Source organism: Physeter macrocephalus, chromosome 5, assembly GCF_002837175.3.
Source record: "Physeter macrocephalus isolate SW-GA chromosome 5, ASM283717v5, whole genome shotgun sequence".
Classification (NCBI taxonomy): domain Eukaryota; kingdom Metazoa; phylum Chordata; class Mammalia; order Artiodactyla; family Physeteridae; genus Physeter; species Physeter macrocephalus.
In genome coordinates, this window is record NC_041218.1 from 36,900,094 (window position 1) to 36,914,571 (window position 14,478).

The following is a 14,478-nucleotide window of genomic DNA, read 5'->3' on the forward strand; positions in this document are numbered from 1 at the left end:
GTAGAGATGCGAATGGATCTAGAGACTGTCATACAGAGTGAAGTAAGTCAGAAAGAGAAAAACAAATATCGTATATTAATGCATATATGTGGAACCTAGAAAAATGGTACAGATGAACCAGTTTGCAGGGCAGAAATAGAAACAGATGTAGAGAACACACATATGGACACCAAGGGGCGAAAGTGGCAGGAGGGCTGGTGGTGGTGGGATGAATTGGGAGATTGGGATTGACATATATACACTAATATATATAAAATAGGTAACTAATAAAAACCTGCTGTATAAAAAAATAAATAAAATAAATTCAAAAAAATAATAAAATAAATTTAAAAATTAAAATAAAACAAAGCATGGGGAGGGGAGTTTAAAAATGTAGATCTTTAAAATGTGGTTGAATTTAAATGACAACCAGTTTAAAACAAGTAATATAGGTGAACATATATGAACCTCATGGTAACCACAAATCAAAAACCTACAATAGATACACAAAAGCTGGAGAGAAAGGAACACGAGCATACCAATAAAGAAAATGATCAAACCACATGGGAAGAAACTAAGAGAAAAAGAAAAGAAGAGAGAAAAACTATAAATATAACCATAAAACAAACAATAAAATGGCAATAAATACATACCTGTCAATAATCACTTTAAATGTCAATAGACTAAATACTCTAATAGAAAGACATAAAGTGGCTGACTGGGTGAAAAAACAAGACCCATCTATATGCTGCTTACACTATATTCACCAGACTAAGACATACACACACTGAAAGTGAGGAAATAGAAAAAGATACTCCACACAAATGGAAATGTAAATAAAGCTGGGGTAGCAGCACCCATATCAGACAAAATGGACTTTTAAAACAAAGTCTACAACAAAAGATAAAGAAGGACATTATATAATGATACGTAAAGATGAGAACATAATAACACTCGTTAACATATGCACCTAATGTAGGAGCACCTACATATATAAAGCAAATATTAACAGACATCAAGGGAGAAATTGACAATAATACAATAATAGTAGGGAACTTTAACAACCCACTTACATCAATGGACAGATCATCCAGACATAAAATCAATAAGGAAACAGTGGTCATAAATGACACACTAGACCAGCTGGACTTACCAGATATCTACAGGACATTCAATCCAGAAACAGCAGAGCACATATTCTTGTAGAGTGCACATGGAACATTCTCCAGGATAGGTCACATGCTAGGCCACAAAACAAGTCTCAACAAATTTAAGAGGATAAAAATTATATCAAACATTTTTTCTGACCACAATGGTATGACATTAGAAATCAATTACAGGAAGAAAAATGGGAAAAACACAAACACACAGAGACTAAACAACATGCTACTGAAAATTAACAGGTCAATGAAGAAATCAAAGAGGAAATCAGAAAATACCTTGAGATATATATAAGTTTAAAAGAAAACCCAACTTCCCAAAATCTATGGGATGCAGCAAAAGCAGTTCTAAAAGGGAATTTTATAGCAATACAAGCCTCCCTCAAGAAACAAGAAAAATATAAACAACCTAATCTATCATCTAAAGGAATTATAAAAAGAAGAGAAACAAAGCTGAAAGTCAGTAGAAAGAAGAAAATAATAAAGATCAGAGAGGAAATTAATAAAATAGACACAAGCAAAAACCACAATAGAAAACAGCAATAAAACCAAGAGCTATTTTTTTAAAATAAACAAAATTGATAAACCTTTAGCCAAACTCATCAAGAGAAGAAGGGGACCCAAATATGCAAAATAAGAAATGAAAGAGGAAAGATAACAATCAATATCACAGAGATACAAAAAATCGTAAGAGAATACTACAAACAATGCCCACAAATTGGACAGCATAGAAGAAATGGACAAATTTCTAGAAACATATTAACACTCAAGACTAAATCAGGAAGAAATAGACAGTCTGAAAAGACAGATCATTAGTAATGAAAAAACTCCCAACAAACAGAAGTCTAGGACCAGACGGCTTCACAGGGGAATTCTACCAAACACATAAAGAATAACTAATACCCCTCCTTCTCAAATTATTTCCCCAAAATTGAAGGGGAGGGAACATGTCCAAATTCATTATATGAGACCACCATTTCCCTGATACCAAAAGCAAAGACACTACAAAAAAAAGAAAATTAAGGCCAATATCTTTGATGAATATAGATTTTAAAATCCTCAACAAAACATTAGCAAAATAAATTAAACAATATATAAAAAGGATCATAAATGAAGATCAAGTGGAATTTATTCCAGGGATGCAAGGATGGTTCAATATCCACAAATTAATCAATGAGATACACCACAGTAGCAAAATGAAAGATTAAAATCATATGATCATCTCAATAGACTCAGAAAAAGCACTTGACAAAATTCACCATCCATTCATGATAAAAATTCTCACCAATATTGGTGTAGAGCAGGGGTCCCCAACTCCCGGGCCATGGACCAGTACCAGTTCGCAGCCTGTTAGGAACGGGGCTGCACAGCAGGCGGTGAGTGGTGGGCGAGTGAATGAAGCTTCATCTGTATTTACAGCTGCTTCCCATCACTCGCATTACCACCTGAGCTCCACCTCCTGTCAGCATTATGGTGAGTTGTATAATCATTTCATTATATATTACAATGTAATAATAGTAGAAATAAAGTGCACATAAGTGTCATGTGCTTGAATCATTCCAAAACCATTCCTCCCCCACCCCCACTGTGGCTGTGGAAAAATTGTCTTCCACGAAACTGGTCCCTGGCGCCAAAAAGGTTGAGGACCGCTGGTATGAAAGAAAGATATCTCAACATAATAAAGGCCATTTAAGACAAACCCACAGCTAACATTATACTCAACAGTGAAAAGCTGAAAGCGTTTCCCCTAAAATCAGGAACAAGACAAGACTCTCACCACTTCTATTTAACACAGTATCCAAAATCTTAGCCACACCAATCAGACAAGAAAAAGAAGTAAAGGGGACTTCCCTGGTGGTCCAGTGGTAAAGAATATGCCTTCCAATGCAGGGGATGCAGGTTCAATCCCTGGTCGGGGAACTAAGATCCCACATGCTACAGGGCAACTAAGACTGCGCACTACAACTATTGAGCTTGCATGCCTCAACGAGAGAGCCCACGCTCTGGAGCCTGCGCGCCACAACTAGAGAGAAGCCCAAGTGCTGCAACTAGAGAGAAGCCTAAGCACTGCAATGAAGAGACTGCATGCCATAATGTAAGATCCCGCATGCCTCAACAAAGATCCCATATGCCGCAACTAAGACCAGACGCACCCCCAAAAAATAAATAAATAGGGAAAATAAATAAATAAATATAAAAAAGAAAAAGAAGTAAAAGGTATCCAAACCAGAAGGGAAGAAGTAAAACTCACTATTTGCTGATGACATGATATTATATATCAAAAACCTTAAAGTCTCCACCAAAAATACTATTAAAACTAATATGTGAATTCAATAAAATTGCAGGATACAAGATTAATATACAGAAATCTGTTGCTTTTTTCTACACTAATAATGAACTACTAGAAAGGGAAATTAAGAAAACAATTCCATTTACAATTGCATCAAAAAGAATAAAATAACTAGGGATAGATTTAACTAAGGAGGTGAAAGACCTATATTCTGAAAACTCTAAGACATTGATGAAGGAAATTAAAGATGATACAAATAAATGGAAAGATATCACATGTTCATATATTGGAAGAATTAATACTGTTAAAATGTCTATACTACCCAAAGCAATCTACAGATTTAATGTAATCCCAATCAAAATACCCAAGACATTTTTCACAGAACTAGAACAAACGGTTCTAAAATTTATACCCCAAATAGTCAAAGCAATCTTGAGAAAAAACAACGAAGCTGGAGGTAACATGCTCCCTGACTTCACACTACACTACAGAGCTACAATCAGCAAAACAGTATGGTATTGGCACAAAAGCAGACACGTGGATCAATGGAACAGAACAGAGAGCCCAGAAATACACCGATGCATCTCTGGTCAATTAATCTATGACAAAGGAGGCAAGAATATACAATAGAGAAAAGATAGCCTCTTCAGTAAATGGTGGTGGGAAACTGGACAGCTATACATAAAAGAATGAGATTAGAACATTTCCTCAAACCTTATACAAAAATAAACTCAAAATGGATTAATGATCTAAATGTAAACCTGGACACCATAAAACTCCTAGAAGAAAATATAGACAGAATACACTTTGACATAAATTGTAGCAATATTTGTTTTGATCTGTCTCCTGAGGCAAAGGAAATAAAAGTAAAAATAAACAAATAGGACCTAATTAAACTTAAAAGCTTTTGCACAGCAAAGGAAACCACTGACAAAACGAAAAGGCAACCTACTGAATGGGAGAAAATACTTGCAAATAATATGAGTGATAAGGACTTAATACCAAAAATATATAAACTGCTCAGGCAACTCAATATCAAAAAACCAAACAACCCAATTAAAAAATGGGCAGAAGACCTGAAGAGACCTTTTTTCAAAGAAGATATAAAAATGGCCTATAGGCATATGAAAACATTCTCAACATCGACAATCATCAGAGAATTGTCAATCAAAATAAAAAATGAGATATCACCTCACACCTGTCAGAATGGCTATCAGGAAAAAGTCTACAAATAACAAATGCTGGAAATGATGTGGAGAAAAGGGAACCCTAGTACACTGTTTCTGGGAAAGTAAATTGGTGCAGCCCCTATGGGAAACAATATGGAGGTTCCTCAAAAAATTGAAGATAGAACTATCATATGATCTAGAAATTCCACTCCTGGGTATATATCTGAAGAAAATGAAAACACTAATTCAAAAAGGTATGTGCACCCCAATGTTCATACCAGCATTATTTATAATAGACAAGATATGGAAGCAACCTAAGGGTCCATCAGCAGATGAATGGATAAAGAACATGTGATATATATACACAATGGAATACTACTCAGACATAAAATTAATGAAATTTTGCAGTTGTGACAACATGGATGGACCTGGAGGGTATTATACTTAATGAAATAAGTCAACAGGGAAAGAAACACTGTATGTTAACACTAATATGTGAAATCTAAAAAAATTAAACCAAAGAATGTATATAACAAAACAAACAGACTCACATGTATAGAGAACAAACTAGTGGTTACCAGTGGGGAGAGGGAGGGGGACGGGCAAGATAAGGGTAGTGGATTAAGCAATACAAACTACTATGTATAAAATAAATAAGCTACAAGGATATATTGTACAGCACAGGGAATATAGCCAATATTTTATAATAACTTTAAATAGAGTATAATCTATAAAAACATATAATCACAATGCTGTACACATGAAACTAATATAATATTGTAAATCAACTGTACTTCAATAAAAAATAGTAAAATAAAATTAAAAAGATTTTTCAGTAGTGTTATTTTCATACCCTCAGCTGAAGTCAATCAAAGAAAATACAGTTAATTCATTAAGTAATATATCTCTTTCTCACCGAAAGGCCTATTCTAAAATCAAGTTTCTGATGACAAAGTAATAATAATAATGACAAAGTAATAACAATAACAATAATAACCACTCCCATTTAGCAAATGTTTCAAAATGGAAGAACTCAATTTTGGAGCTTTATTTTCATTTTTTTCTATCTTAAGATGTTACATAATTTAACAGAATTGCTTTAGTCTTATAGCATAAAAAAATTCATAGTTAAATTTTCAATTACTGCTTCTCAGATTTCTCTTCCTTTCTTCTACCACCCAAAGCTGGTTACCCTCTCTCCTAACCATTCTGCAGCCTGATTCATGCTTCCTGATTCAAAATTAAAGCCCATCTGAGAAAGATCAGAACTGGAGGATAAGTATGCTAGAAGTATGAGTGGTGGTGAGGATTTGTGGAAAAATAATATGTGCTGCTTGTTAGGATCAGCCTCTTACTGTTTCTTTTCCATTAAAAGGAAAATCTAGAGTTGACTGCTGCTACTGAAAATGTCCCTGCCTATGACAGATGTTATTTATTTACACAGAAAAACATTTCCTTACAGCTGTTTTTGAACATTTAAATAAATCACACCTCCCACAATAATGTAGAGATAAGAGGCCAGCAGAGCTCTCAGCTGGCAATGCTAAGCTAAACCCACTTACATTCATTAGGACACAGGAGTTTAGGGCACAGCATTTATTATAATCCGTGACTATAAGAAAATGTGAGATGAAATACACTAAATAAATTAAACATGCATTAAACATCTCTGAATCACAGTTCAATTTCACTAAGTGAACCAACAGTAAATTATTGATAGTTTGGTCCCCTTTTAGAGAACAAAGCAGCGACTGATTTCAGTGTACTGGGTAAATTAGTCACTATATGCATTTCATTCGTAACTTGCACATCTCACATCTCACAATGCCACAATACAATTATTTTTGACTTCAAAGTCTGTTATTTGGTCCCATGAAACTGATGGCTTGGAAAAATCGAAGACATGGGAAAGAAACCTCTGAAGTTAATGAATAGTGTGGTGGATTCCCCTATGGACATGATCACATTGTGATGAGGATATCATGATGGACTCCAGTTCCCAAGGTCAGCATCACCAATAAAAGTAAGAATGCCTTGGTAATCCAGCAACATGTACCAAGGTCGACAAATGGTTAAAATTACCTTTACAATATTCCATTGTGGTATTATTTACAGTTCCCTTTGTTATTTAATAAAGAACATTCACCTTCCCCTGACCAAATAATTTACTGCACATTTTAAACTGTCTAAAGGATTATGGTGTGTGTGTGTGTGTGTCTGTGTGTGTGTGTGTGTGTGTGTGTGTGTGTGTATGTGCACAGGGAGGGGTAATTTTTAAGGCAAGACCTGTGAGATATCATCAATCATTAATGTCTTTTTAAATATGGCTAAGATAAATTTAAACCTCAAGATATAGTAGATTCCTTAATCCAGTGTTCCGTTCTATGCATGCTACCTCTACAAGGTGATTTTCTTTATAATACACCAATAGTAAAGAAAGAAACCGCTAGAGCAAGGAGCTGTGACTAAAGCAGAAGCTGAGTTATTGCTCTGCATTGTTTTCCTCATGTGAAGCTATTATGGACTTGAATTGTGTCCCCCCCATACCAAATTCATATATTGAAGACCTCACCCCCAGTGCAACTGTGTTTGGAGATAGGGTCTTTAGAGAGATAATTAAGGTTAAATGAGGTTACATGGGTAGGGCCCTTATAGGATTGGTGTCCTCATAAGCAGAAGAAGAGACACCAGAGATTCTCTCTCTACACACAAGCACAAAGGAAAGGCCATGTGAGCACACATCAAGAAGGTAGCCATCCACAAGCCAGGAAGAGAGCCTTCACCAGAAACCAAATTTGCTGGCACCATGATCATGGACTTCTAGCTCTACAACTTTTAGAAAATAACTGTCTGTTGTTTAAGCTGCCCACTCTGTTGCATTTTGTTACGGCAGCCTGAGATGACTAATACAGAAGGTCATCTTTTAATTGTTTGCTCTCCTCTTGTAGCCTCTGAACTTCACCTGCAACCTCCTACCTTCATCCATCTCTTAACTTCAGTGTCCTCCCAAGCTGGGGAAATCAGAGATTTAGACATCGTGGTGTTTCTGTCTTTAACGCAGTTGTGGATTTCTTTTATTTCTGCAACATGTAATTTATTATTTTCTGCTAACCATTCAAACACACCTAAGTTTTGGATCCATGTCTTCTGATTTTGCCTCTGGTCATGTTGCTTCTATTGCTAACAGAAGTGTCAGTGGGAGCAGACACAGACTGGACCCTAAATATGTGTTTACTTTTCTCACTGGGATCCTAACTGGAAGGATGTAACATCACAGATGCATCAAACCCTCTTCTGTACCAATGTGGTGCCAAGATCTTTACTTTAAAACATGCTTTCAATCTGTCAGATTGCCAAGTTTTAGGATGATGGTGACAACTTTGATGAAGGGCCTCAGAATTTGAGCTTGTGCCTGTGCCTTGATGCTCAGGACATGCTCCACCTTCATCATGTTCATCAAAAGCAGGGGCATCACTGCGAGGGAATTCCTGAGAGGTCACCTTTAATAATAATAATAATACTAGTAGTAGTAGTAAAAAGCCTGTCTTGGTGGGTCATTTATGGGATAACGGGGCTGTGTATTCTTCTTGCATCAGTACATTTATTTTAGTTTCCTATTAATTCTTATAGTTTTTCAGTTCATTCTTTTTTTTATTAGTATATAATTATACCATCTGCAAATGAGGATAATTTTGCATTTCCTTTCTAATAATTACACCTCTTATTTCAGTTTCATATCTTATGGCTTTGATTAGTGCTTTCAGAACAATTAGATAACAATGATAATAATAGGCATTTTTGTTTTCCACCTGATTTTAATTGGATATTATTAAAAATGAAGTCTGCCATTGATTTGAGATGAATATTGTTACAGAAACAACATAGGTTAGTGAAATTTTATATGAGAGTTCAAAAAGATAGTTAAAAATAAGATGAGTGTAAATTTTTTCTAGATTTTTTTCTGATTTTATTGAAATTACCAAATTGTTTTTTTCCTTTCTAACCTATTGTAGGAAGTAGGACACTAATTGTTTTCCTAATAATCAACTAATTTTGTATAATGCACATGATTTTGAATACAAAATGGATAAACCAGACCACCCTCTAAGGAATGTTTAATCACTAAACATGTTGAACACATTTCTGCCCTGTAAAAGATTTATATTCAACTATGATCCCAATCAGCAAGCTTCTCTTCCCACTAAAGGGAACAAATTATAACCCTTTCAACTGCTGCAGTAAATAGAAAACAGACTGCTGATTATACAGAAAGAGGAAAAACAGACATAGGACAGAGCATGCAGATTAGAAAGGAACCATTCCCCCCCATAATACTAAGTAAATAGAAGCAGGCATTTTGCAAAGTGTATTAAAGGGAGCAGATTGCTGTAGAAATCAATTGATAAAGACTTGTCAACTAAAAGAAACTTTGAGCAATTACATTAGCAAATAATTAGAATAATGTGTAAATAGTAGTAAGGACCCTGCAACAAAGGAACCACATGGATCCGTGTCTCTTCCTTTTGTGCCCATAGCATTCTGGGCTTATCTCTATTATTCAGTAGTATATCTAGTATCGGAAAGGATACTACTGAACAATAGGACTTATGATTGCAGTTATGAGAAATAATTTAATGGCATTAAGCAGGAAGTGCCCTGACACTTTGCAGTGGGAGAAAATTTGTCTCCAGCTGAGACTCCAGCAAGTAAACAATGATTCCTGTCCAGAGGAAATCTATTTAACTCTCCCTGTATTAAAAGTGTAACAGAAATTCATGCACAGAAAGAACTCTCATCATGGCCAAAATGCAGCAGGCAGGGCCACTGAGTGGAAAGTGACTTATCATACATCATAGTTACTGGAAGTTTCCATACGGAGCTGGCACCCTATATAATACATTGAAAAGCCAATCCCGTAAGAAACAAGTGATAAAAATTTGGAAGGAAGTATCCTGTAGTGAAAAGATGGTGGGAGTTAACATCAGGGAGCTGAATCTTGGTTGAGATATTTCTACATGTCCATGAGCAGTTACATAAAATCTGAGACTATTTTTCTTCATCTGTAAAAAGGATATAATAATATTCACCTTGAGAAGATATCAGAACTATCTGAAATGTATATGTTTAGCACAGGGCCACATATGGTAAGTATTCAATAAGATATGGTTTGTTACTTTATTATTATTGAAGCAAACCTAGAGAAATATAACAGATACTTTAAAATATATTTAGATAGAAATGAAGACCCTGACACAAAGAAGTGACATTTTCAGGACAGAACACTGTGGGGCAAGAATGTGGAACACAGAAAAATATGAATAAAACTTGGGAAAGAGGACGTCAGTATGCATGAGGGTGGGGAGGGAAGGCTCTCCCCTAAGCTCTTAGTCAAAATTAGTCCCTCAAGGAGGAAAATGGGAAATTTGTATCTGAGTACACAATATATATTTTACAGGTATTTGAATTTATGTCCATGTTAAGGTATAATAACATATGCATTGTTTCATTCTGAAGTATGGGATCCACAATTCTCAAGGAATCTTCTATCTCCATAAAATTCCATGTTAGAAACCACATACAGAGATAGCCTCAAAAGAGACCCCAGAAATTCTGGAGTCCAGCATGAGCAGAATGAGTAAGCAGTACCTTTTACAGAATCATGTTTTAATAACATGCATTTTTGCCTGGCCGGATTATGTATCTTAACACATCACCTTGTATTTTATGTGTTTGTTTCAGTGCCTGTGACTACTCATTTAACTGTGAGTTCCCTGAAAGCAGGTACAGTTTTGCTCACCCTTGTGTTTCTTAACACCATGAACGACAAGCAGAGCTGCCTTAGGGCCGCTGTAGGACTTAAGACACTTTTTAGAAGCACCGCTCCACATCATTTGAAACATGTTAAATTTTAAGAGCCATATTATGGCTCATTATGGCAGGGACATATATACACTACCAAATGTAAATTAGATAGCTAGTGGGAAGCTGCCGCATAGCACAGAGAGATCACCTCTGTGCTTTGTGACCACCGAGAGGGGTGGGATAGGGAGGGTGGGAGGGAGGGAGACGCAAGAGGGAAGAGATATGGGAACATATGTATATGTATAACTGATTCACTTTGTTGTAAAGGAGAAACTAACACACTGTACACTAACACATTGTAAAACAGTTATACTCCAATAAAGATGTTAAAAAAAAAAGTGTTTTAGGGTATGCTTTCAGATCAGTTTAATAAAAAAGTACCAATTAAAAAAAAAAGAATATTAACACCGTTTTTTTTCTGAGTATTGGTGTTATGGGTAATTAAAAATTTTTTCTCTGTATTTTTTTTTTTTTTTTTTTTTTTTTGGCGGTGCGCGGGCCTCTCCCTGTTGTGACCTCTCCCGTTGCGGAGCACGGGCTCCGGACGTGCAGGCTCAGCGGCCATGGCTCACGGGCCCAGCCGCTCCACGGCATGTGGGATCTTCCTGGACCGGGGCATGAACCCGTGTCCCCCGCATCGGCGGGCGGACTCTCGGCCACTGCGCCATCAGGGAAGCCCTCTCTGTATTTCTGAGTGTTCTGAATTGTTGAATAATACAGGTATAATGAACCTATATTACTTCTAATACCAGAAAAAATGTTTTCTAATATTAAAAAGTACATATTTTGTTAAAAAAGAAAAAAAAAGATTATTTTTACTATAAAATTTTAAAGATATTTATAATTCTATTTTGGGAATTTGGCTATAAGCCAAATACTTTATGATTGGTGCTAAATTCTCCAAGTGTCATAATGCACACCCAGGAATTCTTGCAAAGTGAAATAATCTAAAACAAATTGTTTTCAATGGTCATGAAATTTTAATGGAAATGAACCTTAACAATTAATGAGGTTGGAACAACGTTAATTTTGGTAGACATTTAAACATTCATTATTTTTAATTTTTCTGGGCATTTTCTTTTTAATATTTTGGAATCAATGATTTTTTTTTCAGTTCTTAAATATTGTCAATGACTTTTGAAGAGCCAGAAGGGATATTGGTACACCATGGAGTAGCCAGCACTGATGGCATAAAGTAGTTGGCCAATTAGTATTTCTGGATTAGATTGGTAATTTGAGAATATACACATGCCATTGGGTATTAGCCAAAGCCACAGCATGGTTTATGGTGCAGTTTTATTTAGTGCTGTCGCTACTAAGCCATTTTACACATAGTAGTGGTTGGCTATGTCAGTAATAATGTTGGCAAGTTGAGAAAGCAGCATTTCTAGAACAAGAGGGTTAAGTTCGCTGTCAGAACAGGCCAGAGGCTGAAGTCATCCCATAGATGTCAGCAGGGGGCAACCCACGTGAAAGCAGACGAAGAGAAGTCAAACACCCTCAGATTTTGGAGAGAGAAGTTGGACCTCACACATATTTGGCAATATTAGAGCCAGGCCTTGTGGCTGATACTCATTAAAGGAGAGAGAGCTGGCAGGTGGACTCACAAACATTTCTCTGATTCCACCTTCTCTAGGGAGACCTGCCTTGACAAACCCTGTTCCCCAGAATGAGTGTGAATGACTGCAATGAACAGATGCTCCTGAGCACAGGAGGCCATCTTATTCCTCAGATGTACTGTAACAGAAAGAAAACAACAACTTGAAATAGTTGAGAGAGACATTCAAGAGAGCAGTTGGATCGATCCTAGGGTGAGAAGATGGTTTGTGTTTGCTTAGTCACCATCACTCTGGTGGCAATTCTGTCACTCTTAAAGAGCCTTTACCTGTCCACACTGGACCTCTAGTCTCAATTGGGTCACTATCTGCCCAGGAAACAGTACTGCATTCAAGACTGCACTGTCATCTCTAGGAAGGCTGGAAATAGATTTGAGAGTTTTAAAGCTTATCTGGATGGATATGATTTGTAAAATCTCTGATTTTTGCATATCGGATTATTCTTTCAGGATCGTTCCAGGGTGAGAATACTAAACACTAGACTTGGAACAGAGACTAGGTAGATAGTTATTTACAACTGAAAATTTCATTTGCCTTAATGATTCCCAAGTATACCTGAACCTTAACTGGATATCTAACTAACTCCAAATTATGCTTGAATTGCATGAATTATTCAACATTTTTCTTCAAGTGTGATGAGTACAGAATTACTAGTCATCTGTTAGCAGAAAGTTAAGACCTGTACAAAATACATCTCTCTTGGCAATATGTCTCCAGAAATTCGATAATCATATCCATGTTTGGATGCTCTCTTACTAAAGGCTTTTGTGAGATACAAAAATGGCAAGTATTGTGTTATAGCTGTCATACTTTAGAGAAAATGACCATGTTGCTGGAGCAAGATTAACTAGTCCAAAGATGCTAAGCCTTAGAGAAGAGGGCTAGAAGCTAACATGCATTGAGGATCTACTATGTGTTAATAAGGTCTCTCTCTCCTTCTCACTCTATAGATACAGATACATCTTTTGTAAGCATTGCATCGCAACTGTGTTTGTCCGTAACTCTGACCTCTTTCAAAGCAAAATCTGGTACCATGAATAACACAAATAGGATTCTAGATTATTTTGGAGCACTTTCTTAATTGCTTAATAACCTTCAGTGGCTCCCTATCTCCCACTGGATCAAGTTTGAATAATTCTGCCTGCTTTTCAAGGTCCTCACTGGTCCCCCTACCCAGACAGTCTTATTTCTTTTTCTTTCCCACATATTCCCTCTGAGCAATGTGGACAGTATTTGCACTGACCTGTAAACATATACTCATTGCCACCTCCAAGGTTCTTTCTTTCCTCTTCTGTCACCTATGCAAATTGTCACCAATTCTTCAAGGATCCCTTCACAGTTCATCATTTAGCAGAGTTCAGTGAGCAAAAATGCTACAGACTTTTGTTGTTGTCCTGTTGTAACATGATCTTACCTATAGCACAGTAATTCACAAAGCATGGATTTAAAACAATGATATTGTAATGAAGTCAGTGGACATTTATGGCAAGGAAGCTTTGAGGCTTTATCTCTTTAGAATAAAGCAAAACGCATAGCTGAAGCTGAACTGCAAATTACAACTCTAAGTCCTTTGGAATTTAAGGGGTAGCATTTTTCATGAGACCTTAGGTCAACAAAGTAGCATTTAATCCTCCACTGAACACTTGAACATAAGCTTGACAACTCCATTTTTAAAGTTATCAAGTTCTGAAATACAGTCAGTACACAGTATTTGAATCTACGGTGCTACCACCTCCATAATAAATAAAACTTGAGGGGTAAATAAAATATCCACCTTCTTTTTCTTTTCATGAAGGGAGACTGCTCTCCAAAACTGCTCTATAATTCAGAATAAAACTCATAGAGACTAAGCATAATAGTTCATATTTTCTTTATAGGCATTACAAGTAAGCGTAACTATCAAAGTCAGCAACTTTTTAGTTTTGAATGACATTCATTGTTCAGCAAAGGTTTTCCACACTATGGTTTTATGAAATCAGGTAGTTGTCAGAATTATTTATGGAAAGTTTCTTATATTTAAGGATTTTAAGCATAATTTTTAAAAATATCATTTTATGAAGATTTAAGAAAATGAACACCAAATGAAATGGCCCATAATTAGGTAAATAGAAAAATACAGTGCAATTATACATGTCAGATGATCAGGTTTGAATCTGCTACTTTTAATCTAAGGTTGTTGATCTGATAAGAATTTCCTTCTATATAATCTAAAGTTACTTTTCAGTAAAAAAAAAAAAAAAAAAAATCCAACAAGGAAACACAGGCCCTGTGCTAGGTGCCAAGTGGTCAAAATCCGACAGTTTCTGTCCTAGAGTTTTCAGGTTTGTGGAGAAGACAGACATGATGTACCAGGAAAGTAATAGCAAAATTAGACATGTTTCTGCCCTCAAGGAACTAGGCTA